Below are 19,087 nucleotides of genomic sequence, written 5' to 3'. Positions count from 1 at the left end.
GCATGTGTACCATGGAACATGTAACAAAGGAAGAGACCCATATCGAAGGGGTCTTGCTGCATATTTAAGTTTAAATTAGATCTTGTGTGCAAGCCTAAGACCATAAAGGAGATTACTTGCTCCACAGAAAGCCAATGAAGTTGTCTCTGAGCAGTTGAGTCGTGGTCAAATTTCTTCAAACTGGCACCTTCTTGACTGCAGACTTCTGTAACTGAGACAAGAATGGGCAAAACCAGAAACTATGCATATATGACATTGACTTCATATGGTCCGTTATCCTACCCTGCCTGTCACTGGTAATATGCTCAGCCATACAAGTGGGGTAATGTTTTTATCAATAATTTAAGGAAAATCCATGAACATGGCGAAAAAATTACTTTTGCAGGGCACTGCTTTGCCACGAGGAGGCATCCCATGCAACCACTCACAGTTGTTGATACAAAAGCATAAATACCAACAATTGTGTACTGGGATTTGGATAAAAAACTATGTTTTCTCGAAGCAATTGTAAGGATGAGGAAAAGTTTTAATTTCTATTAATGTTTAAAACTTTGCATATGTGCTTTTTAAATTAATATTTATGTATTAACAGTTGGCAACGCATATAGAAATGATGTGATTCCGCATAGCAGAAGACCTGCACAGTGAACATAGTTGTATAATGAGCACCCATTGTATAGAACAATTTAGTGGCTCATATCAATCACATTTAAAGGAAAGATTTTATATTATTTTGGTCGACATCCATACTTTCTAGATATGTGTACATTGTACATTAGCGACAAGGTGGCTAACTATCCATGAATCATTTGTCCATTGAATTGTACACTATGAGTAGGCTGTGGGGAATTAGGTTTAAACCTATAATAACTGATAAAATCCCACTGAAAGAGAAATAGCCCTCACCAGTGAAAACATATACGCACTGAAAAAACACCTGCGCAACCACAAATGAAATGCCATTCAAAGAACAGAAAAAGAGAGTAAAAGAGTCATTTTTTTGATCTTGAAGGGGCCAATACAATGTAACTTTGTTATACAAGCTAGCAGTACAAAAGACTGGGCTAACATTATTCTGCTGGAGTTTTGTTGTTTAGGGATGCCACTAAAATATTGTTTCTTCTTCCTTTTTTCAGTTTTGTGGTCTTTGGTCTAAAGATGAGGGTTTAGAAGCATGTTTTAGGTCTTGTTTAATTATGTTATTTACTGTAGTGAATCAGGAAATATCAAAATCATATTTGATATTTTGGCTGTGTTTCATTCTTTCACTGATAAGTAAAATGGCTGGTTTCATGAGAATCTTTCCTAATAAGTGTCATCACATTTACCCACAGAGAATGGGTAAAAACCCTTAATACATCAGCTCACAGTTTCTAGTGGGTCAGTATTGATAGTAGGTGAATTGCCAACACCTTAGGCTTTAAACGTTCAATGCAAGGTATAGTGACCAAGTTTATGTATAAAGAGCGCTATCACCAAGCATCTGGGATAGTGGTGAAAATATGACACCAGACTTTTGGAAAATATGGAACTGAGTGTCACTTGGAATGCTCTGCAGAAAAGGTTCTTTCCAAGTTATAAAAGATTGGACTGATATTATTTGTATTTGCAGTGATTCAGCTACGTATATGAAAAAGTTGTGTGATCACCTGTCAAAACTGATACCCGAGCTGAAGGGATTCTGTGTAGGACATCCTTGCCACTTGTTAGATGGTGTGCTGAAAGCATCTTTACAATCTTCATAGTTAATGAGGGATGCTATTTACTTTTTAGTCCATTCTGGTGCACTGTCTTCTTATGCACAGGATCTAAAACGCAAATATTTATCATTTAGTGCTTTGTTTGGCATCAAAGACAGAGTCATCCCAACTATGTCCCTTAGCTGATGGTTCTCAGTCCAAGGGCCTGGGAATGCTATATTATCTATCTGGAAACCGTTTACAAAATTTTTGCTGAGTGATGATGCCGAAGGCAAGAAATGTAATCATCTTTGGTCTCATAGTGATAGTGATGTGAAAAAGGTACACTCTACTGTATTATTAGATTTTTACAGTAAAACATAACTGCTGTAGTGAATATAATAAAAAAAAACTAGTCAGGAAAAACCCTTGTCTGCCAAGTGTTCAGCATAATTGGTGTAGATGTGAAACATCTCCTTGAGAGTAGGCTGAGCAACACCTTTAGTGACTTTGGCACTGCAACATGTTCCACGTTAGAGTGCTTGCCACTTGGTAAGCAAAGCAACATTGAAGAGCAATTCAGGAACTTTTACTTTACATGTATGCGAAATGGCTTGCAATAATGCATAGAAATGTCCCTTCACCACCAATGGCATTTGAAGTAAATTAAATCTCACTGTGGTACTCTGTACAAGTTCTAGATCCCTTCAGTAAAGGGAAATTTTCTCCGTAGTTTCAAAAGAGCTGCTTCATTTTTGACCGCTTCAATAACTCTGAGGTCATAAGTGCCTAGCTCAATGCAAATGTTGCAGAACCTGCCCTGAGAATCTTCAAGTGCACCAGTATTGGCATGGAAAGCTATGTCAGTGGCCTGAGTTAACAAATTGTGTACTGGCTGTTTTGGCATTGCCCGTCTCAAGTGCCAATGTTGAGAGGACCTTTTCACAGAGGTTTACAGGGGAAGGAAAGAGCGAGCACACATGACCAAAGACTCACCGAAAAAATATTGTTTGGTGTACTACAATACGTTTAATTTCCAAAAATCTATTTGGATCTCATATACCCAATACATACACTTTCTATATACCATGTTCTATCGATGCAGAAAGGATATATGACGTTACAACGCATGCTTTTACCACGCATGCTGTTACAACGCGGTTTTTACAACGCATACCATTACAACGCATAGCGCTTTGGGGTGCTGGATAATGAATAGTTTAATTTACTATTCCAACTCCAGTCCTAGGGAAGGTGTTGGATAGTAAATTAAATCTATTCCCTATCCTAGAGCGCCCCCCAGCGCAATGCGTTGTAATGGTTTTCGTTGTAAAACCTGCCTTGTAAAGGCACTGCGTGGTAAAAGTTGCGCTGTAAAGGATGTTTCCCATGCAGAAAACAAGCAATAATAAAAGCAAAATGTTCCATAAACACCGGAAAAAAACTTTTTGTTGGTGTTTTTAGTGGCGCGACTAACCACTGATAACAACTGTTTTTTAAGGTATTGAAATCACTTGAAAACACTGAAAAATCCCCACCAGAATTTACCAAAAATAGAAACTGAAAACAGGAAAGCCTAACTATGAGTCAGGAGGGACTGTCCCGCTATGGTTTGGTGGAGTCGAATTTCTGCAGAGGAAAGATGAAGTAAAGGGATCCCAAATGTCATGTTGTCTAGATCTCTACGGCATTAGGTTCCAGAATGCAGATAGTTGTTCATGACAGTACGTGAGGTCAATGAGGCAAATTTGGACTGTAGGAGCTATTGACCTGCCGCACTGTATCGCTATTAAACCTTTGGCCATGAGGAGCACAATAGCACCCAATCTGCGGGTATCATGTGGCATGTCTTTGACATTGCCAAGGAGCCCAAGGAGTGGAGAAGGAGGGGTTGGTGTGCCAGTGATGTCAACTAGTATGTGGAAAATGTCAGATCACAAGGCAGCAATCTTGGGACAATACCAACATAAGTGCTTGAAATCATGGAGAGGTGCATGACAACGCTGACAGTGAGAATCAGAAATCAGTCCCATATGTGGTGTGCGACAGAAGCGATGCAGAAATTTTAAGTGTATGAAGTGGAGCCAGTTATTGGGGAATAGCAGTGCAAATTGGCAACAGCAGAAGCCCGCTGGGTGTCAGTCAGAGGGTATCAAGATCAGAGTTCCAGGCTGCTTGGGATTTCATAGTCAGCCTTGGAGCAGACTGTTGAACGTGGATGTACATACGCATTGTCAACTTATGTTGGTATGTAGCAGTGTAAATGTATTCTAGTGCTGTGAGTGTTTGTAGCGGAGCGGGAAAAGTGGCGTGGAGTGCCCAGCAGGTGGCCTGCAGCTGGAAATATAACAGGGTGTCTAATAGCACATGGGCAGGTATAGTGGTAGCAACAGAAGGTGGGAAGAAGTGATCATGGGGTATAGATCCACAAAAGTATTGATGCCTAGTCTGCCTTATCATGTAGTGGCAGTAGCAAGGGGTGGTTAGCTGTAGGGACTAAAGGGGCATATAATAGTGGGTTGCCAGCATGTTTTCCAAGCCAGGTCCATGCCCAGCGTACACATTGTGTGGTGTCGATTGTAGGCCCAGATGGTTAGTAGGGGAGGAATAAAGCTGTGATGACCAGCCGTGGGAGACTCTGTCTAGTTCAATTGCCACATGCGGTTGGAAAGGTGTGGGGTGTATCTATTAGTATAGGTACTGGGTTTGAGTGTATAGTGCATATAATTTCATATCTGCCTGCAATTGTGGCAGCATGAGTAATTCATAAATAACCCGAGGTTGACGGCCAGCCCATATCAGGTTGGATCGTAGGCGCTTAAAGAAACAAATGGTAAGGGGGACTAACATTTTCACAAATAAGTACAGGAATTTGGGTAATTTGATCATCTTAGCCAGGGTGACGCAGCTCGCTAAGGACAGAGGCAATCTGTCCACACCAGGATTCGATCTTCCAGCCAGTTAATGGCCCATCCGGAGTTGCCTCGCCATAACTCCTCGGGGTCCCTACTATTGAATATGTGCTTCATTGTATATCACATAGAAATTTGGAAAAGTTGTGAAATAAGTCTAAGCCCATTTTTTTTAACTGGAAGGATAGGTAAACAAACCCATCGGCCACAGTACAAAAGGATAACTAAATATAACACATGCACTTTTACGCTATGGAGCAAAAGTGTGTGTGTGGTGTTAGGCACATGATGTGCCAGAGCTTCTGAAGAGAGCAGGAGCGCCATATCTTTGTAGATATGATGTTTCTCTGCTCTCTTCTCTTCTCTTCACTCAACGCAGTGCAGTATCTTTTATTGCTGCTCTAAATTGTGTGATTTATTCATATATTTGCCCCATAATTTTTCAATATGGTATTAAACTTTTCAAACATCAAATTAAATAATGTTTAGTTCACAAACAATGACATTGTTTGCTTTATTAGACATTGTTAACATTATTAAATTATTAATAAATATTTACTTTTCAACTTTCAGCTGGCCGTGGACTAACTGATTCCAGTGAACTGAAAAACATTGGAGTTGAAGGAGGTGTGCAAACATCTAATTCTAATAATATATGGTAATTTTGTACCTTTTAAATAACATGGTGTAGGAAAGTAGGATCTGCTTCTATGGTTACCCCCACTTTTCGCTTGATGCAATGCTGTATATGACTAATTTTCAATTTCAAAAGTCTTTATTCGATTGTAGAACATACAATCATAAAAGTACAATTCATAGATACTCATTTTAAAAACAATTCCAAACAATACATTTCGTATGGCAAGTGACGGACACAGAATACAGTACAAAAAAGGAGAAGGTACGGCGGGTGCTATGAGCATGAGCAATGTGAGATTAAAAACATAAATTACTATATTAGTTAAAAGACACCTAAAATATTCACAGCGTAATTATCCGTCCATACTTTTCCTAAAACAGATAGCTTTTTTTAAAAAGTTACAGACAAATAAAGTGCAATCACAATTCAGCAGTTGTAGGTAATAAAGTGCGGGCTTAATTTGTAAAAAATTCAGTTTCTTAAGACATGGTTTAAGGTATAAATTCCGTGGGATAGAGTAATAAGGGCAGATAAAGAGAAAGTGTGCCAGATCTTGAGGAGACTTACTGTCGCAGCCACAAGCTGGCAACACTTCTCCCCGTTGTGCCCCACTTGGTACCGCCAGTAGAAGATGATATAAATCAAAACGGAACCTTATTAACAGAAACCGTTCATAACTAGTCATAGGCCATGTCAGATAAGGCTCCATTTGTGGGCAGGTTTTGAGTAGTAGATGTTTCCTGACACTACCCTTCTGTATCTCCGCCTCTTCTCTGTCAGTACATCTTGCCAATAGTATAGCGTTTTTTACTGAGACAACATCGGGTTTTGTAATTAGATTAGGGGCATGAAACAAATCAGAGCGGCCTATTGCCGACAGACAATCCCTTATGTATTTCACCCACGGAATTTTAAGCCTACCATCTAGGGAAAAGACATCTTTCAACAAGGCATGTGTAAGCGGAATGTCGGTGTTAAGCCAACAATTCAGCCAGCACAAAACCGGGTTGACTGCTATTCTGTCGCTTAGATATGGAACCCCCAACTCCTCGTGTACAGAGTAAGTCCCGGTGCCCCTTGGCAACCTCAATATCTTTTTCAGGGCGTTGTTTTCTGCGACCTCTAGGTCTTTTATCCTACAATAGCCCCAGAGCTCGCTACCATAACAGGCGACAGCAACACTTTTTGCCTGATAAAGTTTGAGTAGTGCGGCCGTGGGGCAATTGCCAATTTTTCTCCCAAAACCAAGAATGGCCGCGTTTACCCTTGTTACTTCGCCCTTCTTTTTGGATATTGCGGGGCCCCACGTTAATTTGTGATCTAAGAGGACCCCAAGATATGAGAAGGAGTTGGTTAAAGGGATTTTCTCCCCATTTATACTAAAGGAGTCGGTTTTCCAGGTGCCCTTTCCTGTTTTCATGACGTAGGACTTGGAACTATTTATGCTAAGGCCACGAGACTCCATAAACTTAAAGAAGGAATTTAATAATTTTTGGAGACCGATTGCTGTCCTAGATATAAGTACTGCATCGTCTGCATAAAGGAGCACAGGCACCCCCTTTTGTTCGACACGGGGGTAGTCTGCTTCTGTATGTAAAAGAAATTCCTCCAGTTCGCTTATGTACATATTAAAAAGGAATGGGGCCAGGATACAGCCCTGTCGCACTCCCCGATTTATTCTAAATTCGTCCGTTACTTTAAGGTCTTGAGTGTAACGGACGTTAGCTTTGGTATCCGAGTGCAAGTCGGCTAGGAAGTTGACAAGATTCCTCTCCACGCCCATTCTCAGCAAAGTGGCCCATAATAAGCTTCTGTCCACACAATCAAAGGCGGACGACAGGTCCATAAATGCCATATAGACAGTACCTTGTCTAGCCAGGGTATATTTACTTAAAATCAAATATAGGTTCAGACATTGCGTGATGGTCGAATGGCCAGGTCTGAACCCATATTGTATGGGAGACAGGATGCTATTGTCTTTTGCCCATGTAGATAGCCTGTTAAGTATTACCCCCCCTACCACTTTAACTACTGAATTTATTAAGGATATCGGCCTGTAACATAATGGACTGCTGCGATCGCCCTTTTTAAAAACGGGGACTATGGTCGATAGGCCCCACGTTTTGGGCACCCCGTTATAGCAGCTGCATTTATTGCTGCCGTGAGGACGGGAGCCCAAAAAGAGGTGCTAGACTTAAACAGGTCCGGTGGTAAACCATCCGGACCCGGGGCCTTATTACTGGTTAGACCCTGGATCCCCCTTACAACCTCACTTACTGTAAAGCATAATTGGTTTGCAGGTGATATTAAAAAGGCATTTTCTGCCCTGTGCTCATTACTCTTAAAAATTGTACTGAAGTGAGACACCCACTCCTTCTGAAATGCATGTACCTACAACTGTGTCATTAGGGTTATCAAACAATGGTTTGTTGATAATTTGCCAAAACTTACTACTATTCCCCATCACTGTAGGATCAAGGAGGGATTCTATAGTGTTAGCCTTAATTTCCTTTTTTCTTACGGCTAGTGCTTTCCTATAAGACACACGCAGACTTTTTATCAAGTCAGGATGTCTAGGTTTAGTTTTTAAAGCATTCTTCAGATCTCTACTTGCCTTTGAGCAGTTGTGGTCGAACCATTTGGCCTGCTTTCTACTTTGCCCCTTTATTGGCGCTGACAGCATTTCACCGATTTTAGAAGTTATACCCGCAAACCCGGACAAAATATTCGTAGGGGATGAATCAAGAGATGAGCATGCTAACAGCTCCTCCTCACATGCACTGTTTATATTAAAATATAAACTATCTTGATTTATCATTGTCCATTTGATACGGCGTCTACCATTTATACAACTCAGCGTACCTCGATCAATACCAGGCGGTCGTTTGGTGAACAAAAACCCACCCATACCAATAGATAGGGGGTTGTGATCACTGTATACACTGAGGAGAATGGAAAATTGCAGGACCCGTTGTACAAGATCTGAGGATAGAAGTATGTGATCTATAAAGGATCCCTGACCATGTCCTTTAAAAGTCGGAATATCAAAGATTTTAGTATCAGGAACCATAGACATAGCTACTGTTAAATTATTCCCGTTTACAAGATCATTTAAGCTCTTACCTCCCCTAGTGTGAGAAAAGTGAAAGCCTTCGACGCTATTACATCCCAAGGAGCCCATTGAGGTGGAGCCTGGGTTACCACAAGGGTGAACATTGAAATCACCTGCTATCAACAGGTTCCGGGATGTAGTGTGTGTGTTTTTTCTCAGTAGGTCTGTGAGCGATATAATGTCACAGCCACCAGAACCACTAGCATTATAGAAATTGACCAGAGTCAGGGCATTCTTGCCGTTTTTTAAATCAAGCATCTGAATGTTTAAATTATCAGTATGGTATATGCTGATATTGCAGAGCAATCCCAGATTTATAAAGGTGGCCAATCCCCCCTTTGCTCTGCCCCTGGTCGAGGCAACCGCTGGAATGGTGAAACTTAAGTACCCTTCTATATGGACGTTTCTATCCTCCAACCACGTCTCTTGGAGGCATACAATGGAAAAAATTGTAATAAATGATAACCAGGCTAGGTCACATAACTTGTCGGCCAAGCCAGCTATATTCCATGAAATTAAGTTCACGCAGTCGGCTAATGCTGGACATGTGAGACTTTCACTGATAGATGGTACAGGAATTGAGGTTGGTATTTCAGGGTGTGTGGTCCCCGTGTCCACAGTGCTTGCTGCAGCCGATACTAACGACTCTCGAGTCAGAGCATGAACCTCATACAAGACAGAGGAGTTGGTATCTACGGGTGAAAGGTCCAAAAATACAAATGATGTGCTAGGAAGATCGTCATGGCAATTTTTCGTGCATATATCCTTAGTAACATCACTTACAAGAGCACCATTATTAAACACAATAGCAGGTAAAGATGGTGAAGACACCGCGTTGATCCTAAAAGGCAATGTAGATAAAACAGCAGGTGAACCACCATTCACATCAGCATATATTACAGCAGTATGTGTTTCTGTTACTTCGCAGCTGGTACCCTTCTCTTCCTGTGACGTTGTGACACAGGAAACAATTTCACCCTCCCAACCTCCCACTACACACTTTAAACATCAGTCGCATTCCTCAAGACCACTAAAGGCCTCAAATCTATTATAGAGCTCTAGAGGAGTAAATGGCATCAAATGTGACTAGTCTGACTGGGATCCTGCTAATCAGGACCCCAGTCTCACTCTTTTCTCTCCTAAATGGTGATAGTGAGTACTTCGGTACATCCTAGATTGGATACTGGGGTACCCTTCTCAGTCCCTTGTATATGGTACCAAGGTACCGAGAGCATAGGTACCCCAGACGTCCCCCATAGGCTGAAGCATGTATTATGTCACCAATGACAGACCATTCAAACTATCTCTACAGGCTTCCCATAGCAGCCTGTGTAACCTGGTGCTAGCACCACTTACAAAAGATATAGGTTTCCCTGTATCGAAGGTCACTGCACTTAAAACCTATAAGTCACCCCTACCTTTTCAATCCTGAAGGCTGGGTGCTTGGTTCTAAGTGTGAGGGTGCCCCTGCATGAGCAGGACACCCCTACAGCCATCGGAGTCCAATCTCCTGGGTTGTAAGTGAGACATCCATATAAGATATAAAGGAGCACTGCGTCAATACGTGATTATCATCTCGAAAATGGCTGTAATGAACCTTGTTGTGTTTGGTATCAAACATGTTGGAATCATACCCCCACACCATAAACGGTGTGGGAGGTATGATTCCAATCACTGTAAAGTGCTCCCGGTACCAGTCTTCTAGACCCGGACAGCAAAACTTGTCTGCTGCCGACCAGAGACATGATTCTGTCCTCTTTATGCTGAGCCAATCTCAAGCAGGGGAAGCAGAACAATAAGCATCCTGTCACAGGGAGGTGTGACCACCTCCCACACAGGGTTTAGTGTATTGGGGCAGGGTAGGAGCACTTGCCAGAGCCACATAGTTTGCCTACAGGGCACATTTCATGCCCTTTATGCACAGTCCAGCTCCAACCAGTTCAGGGAGCCGTTGACTCCCGCTCTGGTTCAAAACTGGACAAAGGACAGGGGAGTATCTTCCCCCTTGTCAGGCACCTCCTTAGGGAGGGACCCTTGTATCATCCCAACCCTTTCCTTGGGGTACTTAGGGGCTTACCTGTGGGTGGGTCCTTAGATTTGTCATGCGACACAATACAATTCAGACACCACTTCAACTTCGACCGTCTGGGCATTCTGGACTTCGCTGGACTTTGCTCTGGGCATCAACGCTGCAACCAGGAATATTTCTGCTGCTACTGATCTATTTGCCTTGCTCATCTGCTGCAACATCCGTGCCTGTGCTCCATACAGGAACCTGTCCAGGGCCTGTGGACATCCAAGACACCTGAAGGAATCTCACTTAAAGTGAAGGAGTCACTTTCCTGTTTATGCAGGCACCACAACCAAGCTGACCGGTCGGCTGATCCTGGGCTCCTACGGATTCTGAAAGGCTCAGAAATATAGGTGGTGATTCTCCACATACCTGAGGCCTGCCCTGTCCTCTCTCCAAGCTTTGGGCCAGTATTCCTCGTTGGAGCCGCCAGAACCGAGCCCATATGCACCCGCTGACTTGCAGTTGCGAAGGCTTGTTGCCTTTCTTGGACCAAGATCTTCAGGCTATAGGTAGCCCCAACCTCAAGCATCTCCAGCAACCAAGATCTTCCTCCTCACTGCATCACTTGCACCGTGGGCCTGCATCTTTGGTGAGCTGCTCTAGGTCCTCTGCAACTCCAGTGCCTTCAGCTTGTTAGTCCTCTTGAGGGTCACTTTTGAATTCTTTGGGTTCCCCTGATTGCTCGGGCCTGCCCTGACTCTCCTGCTTGTGGTGAGCCTCCTGGACCTTACTGGTCCCAACATTGCACCTTCTTCTACTTCCCAGTTGTTTGTAGTTGCCAAGGCTTGTTGGTGCTTCCATCATACACAACCCCTCAGCTCTCGACATCCGACATGGGACAGCTCGTGCATGGTTCCTGGTCTTCCACAGCATGGCCTGGTCCTCACAACAGCAGTTCCAAGGGCACCGTCAACTCTCTTTCAACACCCAACATTGGTGGCCATTCGTCTTCCTTGCCTCCTGGTCACTTTCAAGTGGCATAGACTCTATCCCCTCTGCTTTCAAGTGCTTCTTGACTTGAATCCACCTTTGGGTTTCACCGGACACTTTCACCTTCTCCAGCAGCAGCATTTTCCTGAAGTCCTCCATTGGGTTCGACAGAGGTTTCCGATGCCAATTCACATCTAAGCACCCGGCTCCCCTGGTCCAGGTATCCTGGTTCCTATGGTATGCACAGGTGGGGTGGCTCCTCAACTTCTTGTTTTCCACTGGGTTTCTTCAGGGTACACTGGGAAGGGTCATCTTTCTTTTAAATTGCAATTGTTGTGTTGTGTTTGCACACTGCACATGACCTCTGTGGGGCTCCTAGATACTCACCTTGGGTGGTTCCTTAGATCCCCGGCACTTCTACGTCTTCTGACATGTGTCTTAACTCAAGTCGTGGTTAGCTTACCACTATTTTAGTATGTAGTTTGGTCCCACCCTGGTGACCATTCTGTGCTACTTTGTTTCTATTGCAAAGTATTGTGTGCAGTGTGTATATCTCTGACGAGGAGTTATCTGTATGTGTTAGTGAGTGTCTTATAATAAATAAAAAAAATTATAAATACACTGTGTGGTTCTTTTTCATTTAATCTATACCTATAACATTGTGTTCTGGTAAAACAAGGTGCTTACACTCCTTCTGGACTAAGCAGGAAGGCTGATCTCCACAGCTACAACTTAGAGAGCTTTCTAAGGTTGTCTAAGACCAATAAAATCACCATAAGTGTTGCTTGGATCAGTGCAAGGTGTCCACTTTCATTAGTGTACATCACATACTGACCCAGCCTCTCTCATGTTGACATTGTTTAAAGGCAATTATTTAACATTAGTTTTATTACTGAATGTATGATGTAAGAAATCTGGGGGTTTGTTTAGTTATAACATCTAGGATTAATCACTATGGGCCAGATTTATGGTATCTGTGCAATGGTGCAGTGTCACTCTCGCGGGGTTACAGGAAGGGACTGGAGACTTGTTCTGGGTATGTAAGGTTTTATTTTAGTGAAAGTCTTTTTTATAGCGTGACGTGAGTCTTTCTCTTGAGAACGTGGCAGGATCCGTGTTAGCGTGTTCCATCAAAAGGGGGAGAAGTCTCTCTGGCCTTGGTCTTCCTTCTTCACTCCATTCGTCCTGGTCCTTGGTTTCTCTCACCACAGGCCATGCAGGAAAAGGAAGATATAGAAGAGGCTGTCAGGACACGAGTTTTCTATCTGAATGCCCGAGGGGAACCGGGGGGAGTAAAGGGGCCACCGCTGCAGATGTGTTTTTACACTAGGGGTCTATACAGGTGGCGTGAGGCAGGCAGAATCAACAACCCACCAGTCACTTGAGGGGGAAACCTCCTCCACCCGCCTGATCTCTCATTTACAGTCACAAAAAGTGACTCTTAGAGGCTCAAAGCTTTTTAACTAGAATTTACTTTCCAACACAAATGCTGAATTACAATGGAAAGTAGTCCTATGGTAACATAATTTTGTGCTTTGTAATACTTTGAGCAACTTTGCATAAACATGGCATCCCATGGGTGGGACATGCCCTTCACATGGAACCACCCGTTGTATTTGTTGCATAGTCTTATCTACAAGAGAGGGTAGTCACACCTTAGAGTAAAAAATGCAGGCAAGATCTCCATTCTACTCACCATAATGTATATGAGTGTTTAGGGTTCCCCTGGTATAGTAAGCTGTTCAAAGGTGTGGGAGTATGAGTAGGCTGGCAATAGCCTTCTTTATAGTTAAGTAAGCATCATCCATGACCTGTATATCTCCTGTTTATGTACTGTAGCCATATTAAACCCACATGTATAGTCGAGACCTATTATAAAACTTTTAGCACATGCATATGCCTCTATTAATTTATTTAATTGTACAAAAAGATTCAATATGTGCTTGAGATATCTCCAGAGTTCTGGATGGGTCATTATTGCTTCCATTATGTAGTTTTGTGGGTTTAGACCGCTGCTGGAAAGGGTCATTGACTGTTCATGCATTTAATCATTTTTATATAGAGATTGATATGTTTGGTTGTTGGGGCCCACTGTTTAATGTTTGTCAAGTGGTTCAAAATGCCCCAGTACCAGAATAAAACAAGACAACAAATGATGTCTTACTGTTGCTTGACCCAGAGACATTGAATTGTAAGTTGATGATGCCGGTCATAAATCATTACAAATCTAATTAGATAATGTCAATTTTGGTCAGTTCTTTTTTATTTTCCATTGTACTACACATACAAATTACAATATGTTTGATCTGTCATACCAACTAGATGTTTTGTGCGGGGATGTTGATCAATGTCAAACATAACTTTTGCATTTCAAGTAGTAAACTTAACATATACATTTACATCTTTTCTAAATGTTGCAAATAGTTCAACGCAGTACTACAGTGATATTGCCTCTGAGAACCATAGCCCTGTGGTCAGGTTATTTCTAGATCTCTGTAGAAATAAAAATTCACACTTGCTTTTGGAAACTCATTCACTAGTTCAGCACGCTTGTTGAATAATGATGCTTTAGGTCAGGGTTTAACTGTGTTTAAGGAAGACAAAACATATAGGATTAATTGTCCAGTGGAGCAACGGCGGACCTCTAGTTCTGCACCTCACGCCAGTTCCAATTGGTGATTTTGCTGCACAGCTTACCCCAACGGCAGCTGTTGCATGACGCTACTGTGCTCCAGGTCAAAAGGAAACTTTTTGTGAAATCAATGGGCTTCCATATATCAACCTTTTAGAAAAGTGGTCTAGACGCTGTGTTGGTTGTTCTGTATCTTTGTATACGAAGATACAGAACAACCGACATGGCGTCTAGATTTTCCCTTGCAGGAATTATCATACCTGCTATCTTTCTGTTTGGCTCCAGTGCAATACACTGAACCACTTCATACGATATTTCAAGGGAAGCTATTGCTATGACACCATTTGTCTAAAAGGTTGATATATGGACGCTCATTTATTTTGGGAGCATCCATAGTTCATGGTATTATGGAACTCCTACACTGGCCGTTGTGAGTGGGTAAATTCCAGTCTTCACTTTCCTTGCCCTGATGAAGTTCCCAGTATGGGAATAAAACGCGTTGGCTGAGTATCTCTGCTTGCTGAATTTTAAGAAGTTGGAAAAAGAAATAGATTTTTTACGTCACTACTTGACTATTGGACTTTCTGATCTGTGCACCCCCATTTCACAAAAAAAGCCATATAAGATTATCCATATCCTCTGTGGATTAGGATCATTAAAGTACCAAGAAATGTAGGATTCATTGATTTCTATATTCTCCCTTGTTCTGATTCAGAACAATACACTACTACTTACAATACACTACTTTTAAGAAGTTGGAAAAAGAAATAGATTTTTTACGTCACTACTTGACTATTGGACTTTCTGATCTGCGCACCCCCATTTCACAAAAAAAGCCATATAAGATTATCGATATCCTCTGTGGATTAGGTTCATTAAAGTACCAAGAAATGTAGGATTCATTGATTTCTCTATTCTCCCTTGTTCTGATTCAGAACAATACACATCCATTGTCTGCTCATAAAAGCACCTCCTTCTTTGTTGCAGGATTGGCTTTCTTAATTAAAACTTTATACGCTCATCTACTTATTGTAACTCTTCTCCCCCCCTCCACTCCCCCTTTTCTTCATATTTCTCAATAAATCAAACTTAAAAAACTTTATACACACATTAATTTGCCACAATCTTACACATGTTATATAATGTAGAAACAACATATCAAAATACACGATACCAAACAATTGAAGGTTGCTAATCAATGTTTAGTTTGTTACATGAGAGCAGATTTTCATGAGTGTCTTAAGCAATGTATTGTAAATAATGTAACCTCTGCACATAGGGCAGGGTGATTAGCTGAGCACCATGAAGTAAACATTCCCATTACAACAACATTGGCAAAATGTTTTTGGATAATTATAATAACAAAATCAAATTGTTTTATTATTATAAATAAACTTTGAATTTTAGAAAACCTTTTATTAAGCAGAAGAAAGCCGGAGTGGGGTAACAATCATGACAGACATCCAAACAAAGTGGCCAAAGACAACAGCTTTCTTCTGGCAGTTTGTATCCCCTCTGCTAGAATTTTAGAAAACATTTTAATAACATTGGGGCTGAATACGATGGCGGTCATAAGCACCTCCGCGGAGCTGGCGGTGGCGAAAAACATTCATTTAGTTACTCCTACGGCGGTCCTCGTGACTGCCATATTACAACGGGCAAAGATTGCCTTTTCCCGTCCGTCGCGGTGTTTCCGGATCCGCCAGAAATTTCGTTCCGCAACAGTGCCGGAGGGAACCAAAAAGTAAGCATGCCATGGGGAACAACGTTTCCGACTGCTAGACAGATCACAATGCGTCACCCCAGTCCATCAGAACGTGGCAGAGAAACCAGCTCTTCGAAGATGGAGGAAGCACAACTGCGGAGATAGAAACTCGAGTCCAAGACACCTCCACGCATTCCTGGCCATATAGATACTGCTCTATAAACCCTCCCGCTGCTGTACCTAATCCACTACCAGCAGATAAGATGCAGTTGCGGTCAACAGGTAGGTCAAAAGGATTTCCCTGCATACAAGCCCTGTACAACAACAACACACAACTGTTGCACTGAAATACGTGTCCTGTCTACATCAGACACCCCGGGGGGACAGGAACATATACCATAGTCTAAGTACAAATGTCATGCACGTAGATAAATTGTCGCCTCAGCATCGGGGCACCAATCTCCATAGAAATGAGTGCATCTATCCGGTCAACGTTGAAGCCGCAGTAAAAAGTGCTCACAATGTTGTAGGAGACCAGCACATTGTCCCAAGCAAGCAAGATCATAATTACTACCTCCACACCACATTTTTTTTATAAGAGGCACCACTCTGCACACAATATCTGCAGCAGGAAGTCATGTGCAGGGACACTGTCTATAGTGACAGCTCATTAGATCATCAGCAATTGTACAGCAACATGAGTGAGGGATGAGGCAAGAGTCCCTTCAAAATGACAATAGTCATCATTTTATCCAAATAAGGGTCAGTCCACATAAAATGTGGAACAGAGGAGGGCATAGCAACCAGGGTGTGTATGTGTATTTCACAGTAGCCCAACAAGGTGTTCGATGAGTCAGTGAGCCAAGGTAGATGACATATGATTTGAGACACCACTGCCACATAATCACATATCAGCACACACCCAAGCAGACATTGGTAGGCTCATCACATACAATGGCAGACCATACCACATAATGACAGCCCATACCATGCAACACGGTACAAAATATCTGACTCAAACAGCAAACTCAAAGTAAGCGTTCAGTGTGCATTTGACTCACTTGTGTACTGCTGCACTAAATGACACCATGTGAATATGTCCTGTACATCAACAACACTGACTACACTGACACTTCACTGAACACCTCCACACCATTACTCCACCTCAACAAAGGTAGCACCAACAATAAAGTTTTGAATGAATGCCAAAGTGTCAGGAAGAGTCCATCTTGACAGCAGTAAACTCTGACCAGAGACTCATGACAACCCTCCTCTTCCTCACACCTGCCTTCCACTCATGTGAATTAAAGTGAGTAATTGAAGAAATGAAGAGTCACTGTGCAGATTGAAAACCTTGGAAATGTCCACTCTGCATGTTAAGTCTTTGATACCGCTCACACACGTTAACTCTGCCTCACAAACAAACCATAAGTCAGCAGCACTGTATGAGAACAAGTAAATTATTCTAAAGTGGAGTGCACAGTGCAGGGAAAGCATGGAGAAAGGACTGGTATCATATGTACATTCAAGAGATACCCCATATGACACTACACTTAGGACATCAAATAATACGTGGGTGGCACAGAGATTAAAATTGTATGAAAGTAACATCTGTGCAGTATCCCTGTGAATGTGATACAGCAATGCAAAGTAATGCATTGGACCAGAATGAGAAGAACTGTCTTAAACCATACAGTGACCAGCCCCTCATCTGTATTAACTGATATGACATGTGTATGAATGAATGAATGAATGACTACACATTTGTATAGCGCATGGCTACCCGGAGGCATCCCAGCGCTTTAAGACCCATTCATTCCCGATGGCTCAGAGGAACAGGAATGCTTTTAGCATCTTCCTAAACCTAAGATGGTTCTCTTCCAGACGAATAGTGTCTGGGAGGTTGTTCCAGAGTTTTGCGGCCTGTAGGGAGAAGCACCTTCCACCCATGCGGATTCTCTTTATCTTTGGAATCGCCAGTAGATTCTTATTACTGGACCTCTGGGTCTGGCCTGTTTGATAGAGGTGGAACAAAGGTTGGATTAAAGCTGGTCCCACCTTAGCCAAGGCTTTATGAACAATGGTCATAGCCTTGAACTCAATTCGTTGTTGCACTGGGAGCCAATGAAGTATGCCACCAGCACAACACTCATGGCTCACGGTAACATTCCCTGACGGTCAAACTCAACTATGACCTTCACACATACCCCTCATCTACCCATGTTCCACCTTCACTGCTCTACACCTGGTAGAAGCTCTGATAAAGGGGAGAATAAAGTCCTATGAGTTTCCTTATGCCCAATGCTACACCCTAGTGTGTATCTACAAATCTCTGAGGGGCATATTACCAACGATTAGCGATATTTATCGCTAATGAGGCTTTGCAACAATTTTTTTAACGCTAAGCATTGCCGGAAATTATCGCAGAGATAACTTGCTATTAGCAAGGTTTATCTCAGAAGTGATAAAAATCCTCACGCTAACTGCCAAATGAGAGATTATCGCTGGAAAACCAACGATAATCTCTCGAAGTTTGGCGTTAGCTTGATAATAGGGGCTCACAAACTTAGCCATGATATCCACCTTCCATAGGATATCATGGCTAAGTCAGGAAAATACCAGGTGTAAAAAAAGCAGCGCTAACCGCGGTTAGCGCTGCTTTTTTATCACTAACAGGGTTAGCGAAATCTTTGATAATAGAAGAAATGTCGCTTAACAATATTTCTCCTATTATTTTTCTCATTAGAGATGCAAGGGGAAGCATGGAGAAAAAGGGTGCCAACATGCGAATTTGCGTGTTAGCACCCTATTGCTGATAGGGAGATAATTTTATCTCCGCTTTCTTGGCTTTTAAAGCCAAAAAAGCTGAGATAAATCCCTTGATAATATGCCCCTCAGTTCCACTCAGAGATGTCTGATCCAATGCTTGACTCAAATCAATTGTCAAATACATGCATCACAAACCACACCAAAAGAAGTCAAACGAGGATGGCCATGTGCAGCAAAAGAGTGGCTAGGCAATGTGATCCTAGACAACCCTGGAATAGATAACATTTCTCCTCTAGCCAACTGCACAGACAACATCATCAAAATTAATCCCAAAATACATGAACAATCGTCCAATATAACCACAAACTGTGTGCAACCAGACAAATCTGCCAAGAAAGACATATACACTCCACTGGTTACAAAGTGAGCATGGCGTCAATGTGTTGCACAAGCATCCACATGCACAATCCTGACAAGTCACTATTCAAATATAGGAGGCCATAGCACAAATGTACACACAAAACAAGCTAATAAACAAGACTCAACATTGCCACATGTGACATGACATGCACACAATAAATGCACAGTACAAATTCAACACACATCTGAATGCATTCAAATACACAAACTCCTC

The 19,087-nt window shown here is 42.2% G+C and overlaps 1 long non-coding RNA gene across 1 annotated transcript in view; it reads left to right on the top strand.

Moving 5' to 3' along the window:
* Positions 1–19,087, top strand: part of LOC144819291 (uncharacterized) — a 102,267-nt gene that overhangs the window by 74,272 nt on the left and 8,908 nt on the right. Inside the window, exon 3 of the long non-coding RNA XR_013607267.1 lies at positions 5,165–5,249. This is a non-coding gene — a long non-coding RNA (uncharacterized LOC144819291). The remainder of the gene's footprint in view (positions 1–5,164; positions 5,250–19,087) is intronic.

This window comes from Lissotriton helveticus, chromosome 2_1 (genome assembly GCF_964261635.1).
Source record: "Lissotriton helveticus chromosome 2_1, aLisHel1.1, whole genome shotgun sequence".
Taxonomy (NCBI): Eukaryota; Metazoa; Chordata; class Amphibia; order Caudata; family Salamandridae; genus Lissotriton; species Lissotriton helveticus.
Note: the sequence above shows the minus strand (reverse complement) of the source record. Positions and strands in the feature narration are given on the sequence as shown.